Below are 18762 nucleotides of genomic sequence, written 5' to 3'. Positions count from 1 at the left end.
TCCGATTTCCCCCGCTTCATTCTTCCCCTCCCGCTACCTTCTTCTTCTTCTCAAGAAACAGACTCTTAACAACAGAGAACAAACTGATGGTTACCAGAGGCGAAGTGACTGGGGGGATGATTTAAATAAGTGACGGGGATTAAGCAGTGCACTTGTGATGAGCACCAGGTGTTGTATGGAAGTGCTGAATTACTATATTGTACACCTGAAACTATATTACACTGTATGTTAACTAACTGAAATTTAAATATAAACTTAAAAAATAAAACAATAACACCAAATGCTGCCAAAGATGTAGAGCAATGGGAACTCCCATTCATTGCTGGTGAAAATCCAAAATGGTTAACCAATTTGGAAGACAGTTGGTAGCTTCTTACAAAACTAAATATACCCTTACCATGTGATCCTGCTATCACATTCCTTGGAATTTACCCAAAAGAGTTGAAAACTTATGTCCACACAAACATCTGCCCATGGATATTTACAACAACTTTATTCATAATTGCTGCAACTTGAAAGCAACCTGATGTCCTTCAGTAGGTAAATGGATAAATAAACTGTGGTACATCCAAACAATGTAATATTATTCAGCATTAAAAGAAATGAGCTATGAAGCCATGTAAAGGCTACATATTGTATGATTTCAACTATATGACATTCTGGAAAAGGCAAAAGTATAGAAACAATAAAATGATCAACAGTTGCCAGGGATTATGAAGGAGGGAGGACTGAATAGGTGGAGTGTAGAGGATTTTTAGGGCAGTGAAACAGTTGTGTATCACACTATAACGGTAGATGTGTATCATTATACACTTGTCCAAACCCATAGAATGTACAACACCAAGAATAAAATCTAAGGGAACTATGGATTCTGGGTGATTACGATGTGTTAATGTAGATTCATTGGTTGTAATAAATGTGCCACTGCAGTAAGAGAGGCAATTCCCTGTAATTTTTGCTCAAATTGCTATGAACCCAAAATTGCTACACACACATACAGAGGTGTTTTTCATACCATGTCTTCCCTGCTGGGCCCTGTAGAACGTCCAAGATCCTGTGACATGTGGGCTCCTCTAGGGAGAATGATTTTAGTAGCCATGACTTGGTCCTCTCTGTCTCCCCCCCCACACACACACGTACACACACATGTACACACACATATGTATATCTTCTGTATATTCAACAACAGAAAACAAATCCTTTAAAACTTTTCAGATGAATTAGACCAAAAAAAAAGCATATAGAGGATATTATGAGTTTACAACATATGTCTAACAATTTATAACCTTCACAGGAAGTACATTTATAACAATGACAATAATTAACTCTGTAGTAAGTCACAAAAGAAATCACCAATTTCACAATGCAAAAATCATACAATCCTCATAAAGCTAAATAGGTAAGATAAAACTTAAACAACATAAATAGCCAATATCCTAGCTAATTGAAATGTATCAATATCCTTTATAAAAGTAAATAGAAACCATGCCCATTATTATCAAAACCACTAATGTGCTTTCATTTTTATTCTATTCACCTCTCCTTCTGCACTACATAGATAATCCTGAGATTTAAAAATTAAAAACCTCTTTTGCTTTTCTTTATAATTTCTTGAACACCTGCATGTATCAATAAAACAGTGTTGTGGAGCACCTGGGTGGCTCAGTCAGTTGGGTGTCCGACTCTTGATTTAGGCTCAGGTCATGATCTCAGAGTCCTGAGATAGAGCCCCACCTTGAGCTTCCCACTCAACATGGAATCTGCTTTAGATTCTCTCTCCCTCTGCCTCTTCCCTGTTCATGCTCTCTTACCTTTCTATATAACTTCCTCTGAAATGTCTTTTATTAAAATCTTTTGATTTTATGAATAACTAATTTTTTGTATAAACCTAAATTTAAAAAATATCCAATTTATCTGTTTTTCAAACAGTAGGTATTTGAGTTATTTATAATCTTGATCATTATAAACAATGATGTTAGGAACATACTTGTGTAAGTATCTTGGTGTACACAAAATGCAGACAAGAAAAAGTCAAAGGTAAACTAGTACAGAAATTGCTAGAGTTTAGTGTGTGCACACTTTTAATCTTATAAGAATATAATAATGTTTCCAAAATTCATTCTTTCAAGTTATACTTTGAGCAATAATTTTTTGTTTTGATATTCTTCCATTATTTAAATTTATAGACTTAAATTTTTGCTATCTTAATGGGTGTAAAATATCATTTTTTGTGGTTAAAATACATTTTCCTGGTTATCAATGCTATCAGGTAAATTTTCACTGATACTGATCATCATTTCACATGTTTATTCATAAGTAGTTCACATTTTCTTAAATGCCTATTTTTGTTTCTTGCCTATATTTCTCTTAGGTTCTATTATTTTTTTTAATTTGTAAGAGATTATATGCATGCAGGTATATGTTTGTATGTTTTAAATAATAAAATTTTGATTATCTATGTGGCATTTATCAAATCCCAGTGTCATAACTTTTTTTATAAACTTTTATTTAAATTAAATTTAGTTAACATACAGTGTATTATTAGCTTCAGGGTAGAATTTAGTGATTCATCAGCTGCATATAACACCCAGTGTTCATTACATCAAGGGCCCTCCCATCCAAGTACTATGCCCATCACTCAATTACCCCATCCCCCCACCAACCTCCCCTCCAGTGTCATAACTTTTGTGTTTCCTTCTGGTATCTTTGAATAAACTTTGGATAAAGTTTTATTATATTGTAGTCAAATGTACCTTTCTCTTTTCATTATGGTTATCTTATTTTGTGTCTTAAATAATAAATTATTTTCTATAATCAAGTTTTCTTAATTTTCTTTTTTTTCTTAATTTTCTTATAAACAATTATTTTGTTTGGCATTTATATATTTTCTCTGCTTAGAATTGTTTTGTTTATTATGTGGGGGCATGAATCAATTTTTTATATTGTTTATATAGAGAGAACAGATTATACCATAATTTTAATAAATAGTCATTTCTTTTCTCCTTAAGCTCCCATACTACTTGTGATCCATAGGTTCACATTTGTGTGAGCATTTTTCTAGGCTCTCTGCTGAGTGCCACTGGCCAATTTATTCATGCCTGGATTTCACATTCACCTGATCTTCAAGAGTCTATTGACTGTTATTGGCCCTGTCTTCTTGCAGATAAAAAATTTGAGAGTAAGTTTGTTAAGTTCCATTCAAACCTCTGCCAGAATTTAATGATAGAGCATTGAATCTATGGATCATTTTGATGAGAGTTTACATTGTTAAAATATCAACTTTCCATATCCATTAAGAAGTTAAATTTCTACAATTACTTATGTCTTTTTTAATGCATTCCATCATAGTTATATAATTTTTCTCTCCAATAGTATACAAATATTTTATTTGGTGAATTTCTTGTTTTCTGATTTTTGTGTGGTTGAAATTTTATCTTCTTATTGCATTTTCTAACACTTGGTTTCTAAGCATATAAATACAAGTGATATTTAATAGTGGGTCACTGCTCTTTTTATCTCTTTTTATATTATTATCTTTAAAATTTTAGTTTATTTCTTTCCAATTCTTATAAATATTACATTTGATTTTGTTTCCTACTGAGTGCTTTAGGACCTCCCTTACAATGATGAATAGGAGAGGTCATAGTAGATATCCTTATCTTGTTTCGGATTTTAAAGGTAGTTTTTACATTTCCATATTGATCACAATAAGATGTACTTCGGGATTTTTTCAGATATCCTTTATCAGGATAAGGAAGTTCTTTTCTACTTATTGTTTGTTAAGTGCTTTTATCAGGAATAGTATTGAATTTTATCACATACATTCTCTGCATCTTCTAAAATGATCAATTGCTTTTTCTCCTGTAGTTTTGTAATCTATTAATGTGCTGTACTACATTGATTTATTTTATACAGGCGGTTCATCTTGCATTCTTGAAATAATCCAACTATGTAAGGTAGTTTGCCTGTACAAATTAATGGATATACATTTTATTATATATGTTATATATATTAAATATATTAACATATTAACATTTATTATATATACATTTATTTGTATTAACAGTATACTAGTATTTTGTTTAGAATTTTAAAATCTATTTTTGCAAGTCAGTTTTGCCTATAGTTTCTCATTCTTCTACTGTATCTACTGAATTTGTTTTTATTTACATGATTGTAAATATGAGTCAATTAAAACCTTTAGAATTAAATCTGTGGTGCTGAACCTCATCTCTTTCCTAAGGGGGCACATAAGCCCAAACTGTTTAAATTGTGTTATAAGCAAATAACTTTTAATCATTCTGGGTTTAAAAGTGTCATGGTGAAATGATGCCTGCTACAAAAACTTAAAATGTAAATACTTGGTCCTTGATATACCTAGTCTACACAACTGGGTACTTAATTTTGTTTTTCTAACAGGAAAGTTTATCCTTCTTTTAATTTTATGTTTATACCCAGCCTTCTGAAAGAAGTATCTTCTTGTCAGAGATTTTAAAGTTAATAACAATTTATACCCTAATTTAAGAAGAGTCTATGTCAAAATGAACCAAGACTACTTCCAAAGGTTTGATATATGTCTATAATCACTGGAAATGCACAGTTAATTTATACCAAAAGGCTGTTTGCCATATTAACTTATATTTGTATGTAAAAGGGTTGTTTTTCATACTGAATCATCCTGAAGCCTGGATATTTTAATGTGGTGACTATTAAGACACATAGCTTTGAGATTTTACCTAAAGCAAACCAGCATGAGACAAATTCTATTTGTGTTACTCATTTTCTGACAGTATCCCAGTACTTTTGGTCTGCAGGAAGGGTGATAAAGACTGTTTTATGTTACCAAACTCTGTCTCCATTTCTTCCTGTTCAAAAACCTAGACTACATTTCCCAGACCTCTTTGCATTTAGAACAATATGCAAATCTTAAGCGGGCAAAAGGGATGGGCTCCTAGCCTATAATAATTTTCGTGCCCTTCTCTACACACTCTTCCCTCTATGCCAGCCCATGGAAACTTCCCAGGCTAGCTTCCATATTCTCCACCCGTCCCTCTCTCTCCCTGTTTTACATTTTCTACTTTATGAGGAAATTTTCATTCTAAACCAGTCACACATGTGATTTATTTCAGGAATATTATCATTCAATATTGTGTAAGTCTATGCCATTCTGTTCCATGCACTGATAAGTATTCCCATCTATAAAGTAAAATGTTCATTTCATTCTTTCATGCTGTTGTACTTGTAAACTTGCAGCTTACCAGGAGTAGATCATAAATGGGCAAATTGTTTTGTTTTTCAATTACATGCTACTTCTACTACTAATCTTACCAAACTAGACAATCAAATAAGTTGTTCTGTAACCATAAGATGATAAAAACATACTTGTAGAACCAACTGTGTGATGAAACATACACAATTATTCTGATCATCCACACAACTTTAGATGCTGGAGTTTTTTTAATCAATGAAATAGATTTTTACAACTTTATGACACATACCATAGACATAACAGTTTCAATATTATTCAGTCACTAAATATAATGAGTGTATCATTTCATCTTCTCATTTGCAGATGAAGTCTGAAAATGACAATGGAATTATTTTTATTTAGGAACCTTGGTGATTTAACATACATAAGTCAACTTTTACATTATTTCAAAAATATTCTTCCTCTACATTTAAATGTTTAACACGTATATCCTATACCTGGCAATGTAAGCAAGGCATCTGGGGATATGAGGCCTATTTTCTCACTCTCGTCTTCCTTCAGAATGAATCACTAAGGTCTAGAGCTCATTAGTCCACCAAGTCTTCTCAAATACCCATGAATGTTTCATTTTTATCCCACCTTCACATGTATTTATTTTGTTGAGGTGATTTCTTTGCCTTATTTGTGTAACCAAAAGTTACCCAATATCTCAGTTACATTCCCTCAGGAATTCTTCTATTTCTACGCAATACACATTAAACTGCATTCTCTTTGAAATACTACTGAACTAACTGTAATTCTTGTTGAAATCACAGATTTATTTTGCATATTTTATGCTACATGTATATTATAAATATCATGATGTATATGATATACCTATTTATAACGTACTGATTGTATCTTTTCAATTTCATATCACCTTCTTGCAGATGAAGACCATAATAATTTCATTTATTCTAGACTACTCATAATTCCTTTTGCAGAACTAACTATATAAGAAAATCTAATAAACACTTCATTGGTTAATTGATTTTTTTTAAAACCATAGCTTGGATGGAAAAAATCAGCTTACCATAGTGATCATCAACCTTCTTGTAAAAACTAAAATATTAAACTAAGTATTAAAAACATACACGGGGCACCTGGGTGGCTCAGTCGGTTAAGCGACTGCCTTCGGCTCAGGTCATGATCCCGGGGTCCTGGGATCGAGTCCCGCATCGGGCTCCCTGCTCTGCGGGGAGCCTGCTTCTCCCTCTCCCACTCCCCCTGCTTGTGTTCCCTCTCTCGCTGTCTCTCTCTGTCAAATAAATAAATAAAACCTTAAAAAAAAAAAAAAATTAAAAAAAATAAAATAAAATAAAAAATAAAAACATACTTAACAAATACCAAATTTTCTTATCCAAAAATAAGAATCTTTAGACAATTCCACTAAGGAATGCTATTTGAATCAAAACTAATTATTAATTTGCTTACCCCATTTTGTTTTGCTCTATAATTGAACAATTAAAGTGGAGATTTCTTCTATGCAATAGAGCTATCAATGACAGATCAAGTCCATCAGTGATAGATCAAGTAAGCCTGTATGGATTCACAAATCTTTATTTCATTACTGAGAGAGACTGTACTTTATAACCCAGAAATTCATCTTGACTTTAGGACCTAGAAAATGTCCAAGCAAACAAACTGTAAAATTTGTGTCTAAGCAAATCTATCACAACTCCCATCTATCTCAACATTTATGTCTATTGGTTAATTCTATTTCAATCTTTCCCAAAGATTGCTACTCTAATTTGGGCTAATATTCATTCACAGATGACTTTTATCATAACTATATCATCAACTGATCTATGGTCTTGTCACTAATTTAACCAGAGCTGGACTTAAGCAGTTCACTCAAGTTATTCTGGCTGTTTCTTTTCATCAGATTTTAACTTTCTAACTATGTTCTTGATTCATTTCCATGGTCTGATCATAAGCATGCAAATATTTATCATGCTCATTCGGTTTATTTTTCCTAAGATCTTGCTGCACTGTGTATATTACCCTGAATCATATTCTAATTATGCAAAATTAACACAATCATTTCCACTCCTTCATATGACATTTTTTCTTCTGCCCAATATTATTCATTATTAATATTAGTGAAATATCTGACTAAATCAAAAGAATTGATTAGAGAGTTTGATTTGGGGGGCGCCTGGGGGGCGCAGCTGGTCAAGTGTCTGACTCTTGGTTTGGGCTCAGGTTGTGATCTCAGGTTCACGAGATTGAGCCCTGTGCCAGGCTCCATGCTCAGTGGGGAGCTGCTTAAGAATCTCACTGCCTCTCCCTCTGCCCTTCCCTCTGCTCATGCCCTCTCTAATAATAAATAAATCTTATAAAAAAGAAAGTTTCATTTGGCGTTCTTCTAAAACAGTGCTCTTGTAGTCATAAGTCAAACTACCTTGCTATTTACCCATGTCCAATTTCCTAAGAAATATAATGTATGGGAGAAAAGTTCCACATGGAAGCTCTGTGAAATTTATAGCATGTAGACCCTTTAATGTTTGACAGCATTACAAAAAAATCATGACAATGACCATATATATATATATATATATGTATATATATATATATATATCTTCTGCATGATAAATTAAGTATTTTTAATCATACAAATTTTTAATATACAGATGCATAATAATTTTCCTTATACATATATTAACCACTTTGTGTTTTAATGCTGTTTATTATTTTTAATATAGGTCTTATATTTATTTTCATTATTTTTCTTTCTTTTTTTTTTAAGATTTTGTTTATTTATTTGACAGAGAGAGAGAGAGCACAAGTAGGCAGAGAGGCAGGCAGAGGGAGAGGGAGAAGTAGGGTCCCCGCTGAGCAGGGAGCCCAACGTGGGGCTAGATCCCGGGACCCTGGGATCATGACCTGAGCCAAAGGCAGCTGCTTAACTGACTGAGCCACCCTGGTGCCCCAATTTTCATTATTTTTCAACCAAACTGTTATTTCATTATTTTTATAAGTCATGTATAAGCTGCTGTCATATATTTTATAATTATAGTAATAGAAGGGGATTTTGTTTTATTATTATTATTTAATCATTAAGCTGTTAGAAAACTGAAGTATTGTCGTTAGACAATTTCTGTTTGTTACAGATTTTAACTGCCATATTTATCAAATCTTAAATACATGGATCTGCCTCTGGGCTTTTAATACTATTTGGTTTTTTAGTGAATGGCACTTAAGAACTTATACTCTTTTAGATACAGTAACATTACTGAATATTTTAATACTTAATACAGATAAAATTTTCCCATTATATCCAGGTGTATTTAAAAATTTGCCTTTATGTATATCAATTGATTGATGTCACCATGTCTTTTCTGAATTGTTTCAGCTTCAGCTTGTCCATTGGATTCACTGTCTGAAAAATCACTCAAAGAAGCTATATTACTAAAAAAAAAAAAAAAAAAAGAAGCTATATTACTGCCACTAGTCATGAAGAAAGTGTCTCTGATATGGAAAGGGTGCGATTTCTGAATGTTCTTTTTTCCAACTCCCATCACTGTGTTATGGACAGAAATCAGTCTATATCACCTGAAGTCCAAAGAAGCTTTTCTTATTCCAGAGTATCACAAAATCCCACTTTAACATTTACACTGACCTCTAATGAGCATCATTTGATCAAATTTCCATCAAGCTACTTCTGAAACATTAATAGATTTATCAGTTTCTGGCCATTTAATTCCACTGTAGTTCAAGTGCTTGATAGAAAAATGATACACATCAACATTCCATTTCCCTCAGCATTCTCAAGATGCTGCCAAAAACCAAAATTAAACCCTCCCATTTAGTCATAAGATGAAATCTACACACACTGACAAAGAAAAACTCATACTGGGAAGGTGGAAATCTAAGGAGAAGTTTAAGAAGGAAGAAATATAATGTATACATTAGCATCATCTGGGCCCCATCTCAGCCATTAAAAATACCCCACTAGGATTGGAGTATTTCTTTAATATTGGCATTTAATAAACATATAACATAACAAACATACAATAAACATATAATAAACATGTAATATATGTACAGATACATAAAAATATATGTATATATATGTGTGTGATTATGCTAGAATCACTCTCTCTTGGTTGTTCTGTTTCTTATATATAAAACTGTACAAATTCCATCCTAGAATGAAAAGGTAGATGAGGCATTATCCTGGGCATTTTGATGTTTTTACATGGAATATTGATGCTTTTTTCTTCATTAATAAAGACAAACAGAGGGGCACCGGGGTGGCTCAGTCATTTAAGCATCTGACTCTTGATTTTGGCTCAGGTCATGATCTCATGGTTGTGAGATTGAGCTCAGTGGGGACTCGCTTGAGATTCTCACTTACTCCCTCTCCTTCTGCCCCTCACCCTCACCCTCTCTCTTTCTCTAAAATAAATAAATCTTTAAAAAAAAATCCAAAGACAAACATTTTTATACTCACATATTCATGATATAAACACAGTTAAAATATTTTTGATCTAATGTACAAGGATGAGATGCATTTGTATTGATCATTATACTCTGGCGAGAGAAAATGTCTTTTTAACAGTGTTTGCTAAATATTGTCTTCCTAAGGAAGATAATAGATGGAAGATAATGTAGTTTAGCTAAAGCTAGTCTCTCATTTCTCTGACTGAATCTCTGGAATATAAAAGGCAATAAAACATAAACACTAGCTCCCACTGGTCTCCAACTGTTATCTCCAACACTCAACATCATGTATGCCACCCACCTTCTCAGTAAGCCATATATCAACAACTTATTAACCCTATAAGAAAAGCACCAGGTGGTATGAGGGTGTTGCAATGCAAGCCTTAGCTACTCAGATTATGCCTTGAGAATGAACCAGACTTCTCAACAAAAACCCTATCCAACCTGAAGAAAATCCAGAGATTTTTTCGTTGTTTTGTTTTGTTTTGTTTTGTTTTTTGTTTTGTTTTGTTATATGTCAGAGCTACAGTTACAAGATTAGGGGGATCACCAAATGGTGTTATTATCTTTTTATTTAATGCCCTACATTCGAGAAACAGTAACAGCCTTTTTTGTTTTTCTTTTCTTCCCTGTTCCTTTAGTTCTCATTACTAAACATTTATTGGGTTGAATAATCTAGGTGGGTTAAAAGGAATTGAAATAGGTAATCTTTAAATTGCAAAAGATGCACAGAAATCATTCTGCAAAATGTCTTTGTCTCACTCTTATTTTACCTAAACTTCTTGCTCATCTCTAAATTAAGCAAAAGGAGTACAATAATGTCCTATGCATTTTATTCACTATTATTTTGGTCTTCTTTACACCTTGTTATCAAGAGTATCTAAGGTATGGGTTCTAAGGAAAATTTAGTCACTTAGTCACTAATGCACTTATGCATTAGACCTAATACCAATGTATGACAGCAAAGCTGAACCAAGAGCAAAGACAGAGACTATGAACAAGTTGTGTCCAATCAATTTTAAATCATAAGGCATAACTTTTAAATATAATGATCACATTAGTAAGGATAACATAATTAATGTAGATTGGACTTGGTGATTAGATGTATTTATCAAATCAATTTCTAACAAGATATTACTATGTTAAGTTTAAGGAAACAAAATTACCTCGAAGTAGATAGGACAAATTTAAGCACAAAGTGAGGCTGTATTAAAATCCTGAATGATGGAAAATGAACTATTGCTTAGCAGGTTTAGTGTTGTCGGAGTGGGCAGAGTAAATTTTCTTAACTTCTTGGTAAAGAATAATAACCTGTATAACACACATACATACACACAGAGCACACAAATTGTATAAAGTTTTAAAATGAAACAACCAACTATTTATTCAATCATTCAAGCTCTGAGGTCCTATTCTGTGCACTCTTTTCCTCTCCCAGATGGCTTATGAAAGATTCTAGGTTGAGGAGTCACACAGATCTGTGTTAAATTAATAACTTCAGCAAATCTAGCTTTGTAGATTATTGGGAAGCAAATTACGCCCAGTGTATTCTTTTTTATCCATAGGTATGTGTATTCAATTCTGAATAGCACAGACACAAAATTAAATTATGTTACAAAAGACAAAATGATATATTAAAAAATATACATTGAAGTACAGTTAATAGGATTTTAAAGTTACTGATTGTTAAAATGGCTATAAATGACATTTGCAAATATCTTCTCCCATTCTGTTGGTTGTCTTTTGGTTTTGTTGACTGCTTCTTTTGCTATGCAAAAGCTTTTTATCTTGATGAAATCCCAATAGTTCATTTTTGCCCTTGCTTCCCTTGCCTTTGGTGATGTTTCTAGGAAGACGTTGTTGCGGCTGAGGTCGAAGAGGTTGCTGCCTGTGTTCTCCTTTAGGATGTTGATGGACTCCTGTCTCCCATTTAGGTCTTTCAACCATTTGCAGTCTATTTTTGTGTGTGGTGTAAGGAAATGGTCCAGGGTCATTGTTCTGCATGTGGCTGTCCAATTTTCCCAACACCATTTGTTGAAGAGACTGTCTTTTTCCATTGGATTTTCTTTTCTGCTTTGTCGAAGATTCGTTGACCATAGAGTTGAGGGTCCATTTCTGGGCTCTCTATTCTGTTCCATTGATCTATGTGTCTGTTTTTGTGCCAGTACCATACTGTCCTGATGATGACAGCTTTGTAATAGAGCTTGAAGTCCGGAATTGTGATGCCACCAGCTTTGCTTTTCTTTTTCAACATTCCTCTGGCTATTCAGGGTCTTTTCTGGTTCCATATAAATTTTAGGATTATTTGTCCCATTTCTTTGAAAGAAGTGGATGGTATTTTGATAGGGATTGCATTGAATGTATAGATTGCTCTAGGTAGCATTGACATCTTCACAATATTTGTTCTTCCAATCCATGAGCATGGAACATTTTTCCATTTCTTTGTGTCTTCCTCAATTTCTTCCATGAGTATTTTATAGTTGCACTACTGGGTATTTACCCCAAAGATACAAATGTAGGGATCCAAAGGGGTACATGTACCCTGATGTTTATAGCAGCAATGTCCATAATAGCCAAACTATGGAAAGAGCCAAGATGTTCATTGACAGATGAATGGATAAAGAAGATGTGGGATACACACACACACACACACACACACACACAATGGAATATTATGCAGCCATCAAAAGGAATGAAATCTTGCCATTTGCAACAACGTGGATGGAACTGGAGGGTATTATGCTGAGCGAAATAAGTCAATCAGAGAAAGACATGTATCATATGATCTCACTGATATGAGGAATTCTTAATCTCAGGAAACAAACTGAGGGTTGCTGGAATGGTGGGGGTTGGGAGGGATGGGGTGGCTGGGTGATAGACACTGGGGAAGGTATGTGCTATGGTGAGTGCTGTGAATTGTGTAAGACTGTTGAATCACAGACCTGTACCTCTGAAACAAATAATACATTATATGTTAAAAAAAAAAAAAAAGAAGATAGCAGGAAGGGAAAAATGAAGGGGGGCATAGGAGGGGGAGATGAACCATGAGAGACTATGGACTCTGAGAAACAAACTGAGGGTTCTAGATGGGAGGGGGAGGGGGGATGGGTTAGACTGGTGATGGGTATTAAAGAGGGCACGTACTAAATGGAGCACAGGGTATTATACACAAACAATGAATCATGGAACACTACATCAAAAACTAATGATGTAATGTATGGTGATTAACATAACATAATAAAAAAATTAAAAAAATAAAAGAAATAGCCAGGGTCAGAGCTCAAAAAAAAAAAAAAAAAAAGGGTATAAATGAAAAATAACAGGGGTGCTGGGTGGCTTGGATGCTTAAGCATCTGCCTTCAGCTCAGGTCATGATCCCAGGGTCCTGGGATCGAGTCCCGCATTGGGCTCCCTGCTAGGTGGGGAGCCTGCTTCTCCCTCTGCCTTTCTCTTTCTCTCTCTCTCTGACTCTCATGAATAAATAAAACATAAAAAATACATAAATAAATGAAAAATAACAGCAAAAATAGGCCTTTAAAACATGACAATAGCTAAAATATGCCGAGTTTATCCTATTCCTAATACTAGCTTCTTCCCAATTACCTTCTAAGGTGTATACTATTATCCTTACACTTCCTTTAGAGAAGCATACAAAAGTAACCTTACTATAGGCATATAATATAGGTAATAGGATGTGGAATATGCATTTGAATCCAGATAGATGGACTTGAAGTTCTAGCTTTTTTCCCCCCAATCTTTCAAAATTGAGATATAATTTAGATACATTAAATGCACAAGTCTTAAGTGTTCAATAAGTTTTGACAGTTGTATACACTAGTGTAATCACCACTCAAACTACATTTCAGAACATCTCTAACATCTCAGAAAGTGCCTTCTTGTCTCTTTCTACAGTCAATCTCTATTCCTAAGGAAGTAACCACTTTTCATACTTAACTTTGCCTGTTCGTGATTTTATATAAATGGTAATATAGTATTTATTATTTTGTCTTTTTTACTTTCACTCAATATGAAATATTTAAATTTCATCCATATTGTTGCCAATCACTTGTCTATTCTTTTTAAAGTTTCTAATGAGTATTCCATTGTATAATATACCACAGATTCTTTATCCATTCTTGTGGTGTTGGACATGTGGGTAGTTTCCAGTTTTGGAGGGGACGGGGAGGGGCAGGAGTGCTATTATAAATAAAGATGCCCTGAACATTCTTTTTTTTTTTAAGATTTATTTATTTATTCATTTATTTGAGAGAGAGAGAGAATGCACCTGAGAGAGCACAATCAGTGTAAGGGAGAAGCAGGCTCCCCACTGAGCAGGGAGCCTGATGTGGGGCTCAATCCCAGGACACTGGGATCATGACCTGAGCCGAAGGCAGATGCTTAACCAACTGAGCTACCCAGGTGCCCCTGCTCTGAACATTCTTGTACAAAAATTTTTGTGGACCTATCTTTTCCTTTCTCTAAGATAAATAAGAGGAGAATTGCAGAGTCAGAAGGTAGGTGTTAACTTTCAAGAAACTGCCAAGCAGTTCTTCAAAGTAGTTATACCATTTTACACTCCCATTAGCAATATATAAGTTTTGATTGCACATCCATCTCAACTTTTAGGGTTTTCATTCTTTTATTTTATCTATTCTCAGGGGGTGTGAAGTAGTAATCTCACTGTCAGGGATGTAGCTCTTAATCACAGGATGCTGTGTCCTTCAATATGATGCTCAGAAACATTCTGATTTTAGTGAACATATTATAAACTACAATAAATTCAGAATATGGAAGTCAAGTTACAAGGCATGGTAGAATTTCAGCAGAATACTGAAAGTATTTAAATAGTCTCTACAGAGGAACAGAAACAAAATGGTACTTATAGAGGCTGAGTGACCAAAGTTCAAATTGAACTTCTCCCTTTCAAATTAAAATGGAAATTTCTTTCAGATTTTGATTCAATTCCCAAAGGATGGCTTAACTGAATGAAGCCAGATCACTTTAATTTGACCCCCAAAAGCCAGTTTTATTTTCTTTTTTTAGGTGTTTGTCCTCAGGGTCCTGTCAAAAATCCTGACTGTGAGACTGGTAAGAGAAAAAGCTGGAAGAGACAGGTACTACAGGTAAAGACAATATATCTACGAGCCAAATAAATCCTCCAGGGCCCAATTACCAGCTGCAAAATTGAAGTCAGATTCATTTCTGACTTCAGACATTCTATTTTCAATTTATTTTGCTGTCATATGACAAATATTAGGAAAACAAATGTTTTATCTACAACTTGAGTTAAAAATTTTACTGAAGATGGTGCCTTATAAAATTATTCATTCACCCCATTTGTTAACTATAGATAATTGTAATTCATTGCTTGTCTTACCATTTATTACTAAAAATCAGAGGCCAACACTATAAATTTTATGATTTTAAAAACAGTGTAAGAATATCTGAATCATAAGTTACTTTTTTTTTTTAAGATTTTATTTATTTATTTGACAGAGAGAGACACAGAGAGAGAGGGAACACAAGCAGATGGGGTGGGAGAGGGAGAAGCAGGCTCCCTGCGGAGCAGGAAGCCCAATGTGGGGCTCGATCCCAGGACCCTGGGATCATGACCTGAGCTGAAGGCAAATGCTTAACGACTGAGCCACCCAGGTGCCCCCAGAAGTTATTTTCTAAAAAAGGAAAAAAAAAGTTTATCTAAACTTTTTTTTTAAAGTTTTTCTTGCATTTAAAACTGAATCTCATTATAATTTGGTTAGAAAACTAATTTTTTTTTCTTTTTTCCTCCCAGAGCAGAATCACTTGGAAACTTGTTTTGGTAGTTTATGAATAAAAAATTCTATCACTGTTTGAAGAGATGAAGTGAGTTTGCTGTTCTATTTATCTCCTAAACCAAGACACTGTTGACTTTGATGCTGTAAAAAGAGACAAAGAAATCAAATAGACTGAGTCATTTTTCTCAAATGGGAATATGGAAGAATCTCAAGGGAAACAGATTGCTTTACACAAGTCAGAAGAGGAAAAAATGTAGTGTTTAATGTGGTATCAATCACTGAATTTTAGTGAATTAAACAACTTTGAATGTAACACAGAAGGGACTGAATTCCAAACAAAAATCAAAATGACAGACTATAAACTGACAATAATGATTGCATTTAAGTTGTGACAGTATGTACACCTTAAATGATGAAATAGTAAAATGTTAATATTATGCATGTGACATGACAGTTTTACTGAATATTTCAAAACCATTTGGTACATTAATAAACTCCATACCATCTATGTGAAGAAGATTCTATCAATCAACCTATAGAGCTTATCATTTGTTAATGCTGTTAAGTTAAAGATATGATCTTATGTCACCAAGATGTGAGGGTTATATATTTGCAGACATCTTGCTGTCATCATTTCAGTCTTGATTAAGTAGCACTCATCATGGAGGCTGATGCCTTTAAACTTCCTCCAACCACAAATACTGACCTAAAACTCATTAGCCTAGTAAAAGAATAGTTTTCCCACATAGAAAAAAAAAAGAATCTATTAAACAACCATGTATTAAAGATAAATTAAAGCAATTTTAAATGTATTTGAATATAGGTTCTTTAAAATTGATCTACAAAGAGTTTACCACACTAACAATTATCAGAAAATAATTGGAAGAGTGACCACATTAATATTTTTGATTGAGACAATATAATGAAAGTAATAAAAACATAGCCTCCTAGAACTGTTAGCAACATTAAAATATCAAGCCAGTGATATTTACAAAAGTAAGGTAATAAAAAGATATGTTTGTATGTGCAATTGTTGCCTTATTATGTGGTAGGAAGCTTACAAATTTATTCAATAACACACAGATTCTGTAATCTAAAATAGCTACTTATTCTCATAATAGTTGATCCTTATGAGGCTGCACAATCCCATTCCATATGTTAGATAAAGTCCTTTTATAAAAAGGCAAATTATAAAAAGGCTTTATAAAAAGCTTTGAATAACTTTTTTGGGGATAAAATATTGATACAATTTTGTAATTCCATTCAAAATTTGTTAAAATTAAAAAACTGAAATAACTGCTTATAAGTCTGTAATGAAAACTTTTACCTAAGTTCATATATTTTTAGTGCTCAGTTTTCATAGGGCTCTTTGTTATTGAAAGCAGAGTCGATTTAGAAAAGGAGATTATAATTATAGTGAGTTTGCATTTTCAATCAGATATTTCATGTTGTGTCTAAGCAACCTGAATCATCTAGGATTAAATGACTCAATTTCCCCAATATCTTTTGAGGTGAAAAAATCAGAATTTATGACTCCTCAAAATTTAATTTAGAAACTTATGATTACTATGATCTCCCAAGGTTAAATAAAAACAAGATGTAATTTTAGTTAAATTCAATATGTTATATAGGAATATAGCATTTCATAAAACAAGAGTTTAAAACTCAAAGCAAAACAAGACCAAATATTGTCTCATCAAATTGCATATACTTATAAGTGAATAGGAGACACATATTTGTTTTATTTTTAAATAAAATAAATAAAAGTAAAAGAATAGTTTTACTTTTAAAGTAAAAGTAACCTTATCTTACTTGCCTAACCTTATCAATATGATTATAGACAAATTACAATGTAAGATAAAAATTTATTCATTGTTTATCATTAATGTCTATCTTTAATTATTTACAGAAAAATTTGATTGTCATTTTCCTATTCATTTGAAAGGTTGCTGATAATATTGTCATAAAATGATCACAGTTTTCCACGGATTTGGTGTGAGCTTTGGTTTTAGGATTGTCTTAGGGAAGAAATAAAAGAGAAAATGAATTGCAGAGTTTTCAACCAGTGCTAGACATATTAATATGTGTAAGGTTTTAAAAATTAGGCAGTAAAACTCTATGAGATTAGCATAGTATGTGCATCCTCATCCTTGATGAAAATAAAACAACAGAAAGAAAAGGCGAAAAAGAGATCTCACATAAAAAGTAATCAAAACAAAAATGTAACAGGTTAATCTAAAAAAGGCAGAAAATATAAATGAAAAGGGAAAGTCTAACACAAGTACTTGAGAATCAAAATATTCAAAAAGTAATGAAGTTCACAGTGGAGTTAGTAAATTTAGAATTGATATTGAGGGAAAAACAGAACAATGTTTTTCTTCTAGAAATCAAAGAAAATTATGAAATGATAAATGACTCAGAGATAATGTGTCAAGAGGATAGCAAAGATTTAATATAAACATTCCAACACATGTATAATTGATACTCTGAACAAATTATTAACTGTAAATAGAAGTAATAATGAAGATATAATAAATATAATTTTCCTGAACTAAAGACCTTTATGGACATTCTAATAATATCATTGACTACAGGGTCAGATCAATGAAAGTTAGATTAACCCTAGAAACATAAGAGCAAATTTTCTGAAACCTTACAGTAAAAGGTATGAAACCCTGAGCGATAATATAAGCTACCTACAAAGAAACGGAACTTAGGGTCACTGACTACAGTAATCAAATAAAACAAAGCGATACCGGTACCTATTGACTTTTAAGGGAAAAAGATTGTAACACCTTTTGGGAGATTTAAGATAATGCCAAACCTTTCTTTCACATTTGAATTAGGAAACAATGAGAAGGCTGATAACTTATTCAGGTATACAGGTATCAGAATATTCACTATATTATTGAAACAACCTTGGACTGGGGGATATTACTTTTGTATGCAGGAATGATGGGTTTTTGAAAGTGAACCTAAGAATTTTATTTACCAACCTTAAAGGATTGCTGGCCTTCCCCAGTGGATGCCTAACCCTGTACATTTAAACAGGGAGGAGCAGACCAGAATGCACACTATTGATAGCAGGCTGCCGCCAAAGTCAAGAGGGAAGGAAGGCAGCTGAGCTAAGCAAAGCTTGTTTGACCCCAAACATGGATCAGCTACATCACTCCACAAGCCATCACTCCACTCCCATCAGTGAAATAGTGGAAATTGCATGAGTATTACATTGAGGGGTATATCTCCATACATCAACATAAAGGAATAAGAAAACAAAACAAAACAAAACAAAAC

This window comes from Mirounga leonina, unplaced genomic scaffold (genome assembly GCF_011800145.1).
Source record: "Mirounga leonina isolate KUSES-001 unplaced genomic scaffold, KU_Mleo_1.0 Mir_125, whole genome shotgun sequence".
Lineage (NCBI taxonomy): Eukaryota > Metazoa > Chordata > Mammalia > Carnivora > Phocidae > Mirounga > Mirounga leonina.
This window is presented reverse-complemented; position numbering follows the sequence as displayed.